This window comes from Egretta garzetta, unplaced genomic scaffold, assembly GCF_000687185.1.
Source record: "Egretta garzetta isolate BGI_Z169 unplaced genomic scaffold, ASM68718v1 scaffold79, whole genome shotgun sequence".
Classification (NCBI taxonomy): Eukaryota; Metazoa; Chordata; class Aves; order Pelecaniformes; family Ardeidae; genus Egretta; species Egretta garzetta.
The window spans coordinates 4,634,804-4,635,518 of record NW_009260791.1 but is presented as its reverse complement, the minus strand read 5'-3'; positions in this window follow the sequence as shown (position 1 = coordinate 4,635,518).

Below are 715 nucleotides of genomic sequence, written 5' to 3'. Positions count from 1 at the left end.
CCGCGAATTAAAATGATGGCGAAAAGGCACGCGGAAAGGATATATTTATTGAGTCTCCGGTTTTGAAATATTTTTTCAGAGTGACTAATCGCATATACTCACACGTATATGCTTAGATCCCGTTTTATCATAACAGAAAAGAAATAACACAAGGTGCATTGTTATCGCAATCAAGCGTTTTATCTACGATATCGCTGTAAAATTAAAACCGAGTCAATTGCTCTTTTAAAGGCTCGCTGGCGTTACAGCAAGGGAATTCATTTATTTCGGGTTTATGTTGACGGACCGGTAACCATTCAAGTATTCAGTATCTGCTCAACGTTTCAAAACCATTTTTGAAGCTATGCCAACGGCTGAAGTGTTTTCTCGCGTCGTTCTCTTACGATTTACTTATATTTTATTAACACGACTAAGTTTCAGAGGGAAAAACTGACCGGGAAATATTTTTTTTTCCTCATCTTTCAGTCCCGAACATTTCAAATTAATTCCTTCCAAGAAATGTACACCCTCCGACTGCTCGCCGACGCGGATGCCAGTGTGGTCCAGCCGCACTCAGAAAACCACCCGGGAGGTGGCGGTGATTTTATGCCTCCCCCCGCATTTGGGCAGCTGAAGTCGGTTTTATTCCGTCGACGCTTCCCTTCTCCGGAGGGGAAAGGGCCGTTCGCAGGTGCTCCGAGGAGGTGCCACGGGCGAGGGCCCCATCCCGCCCCCC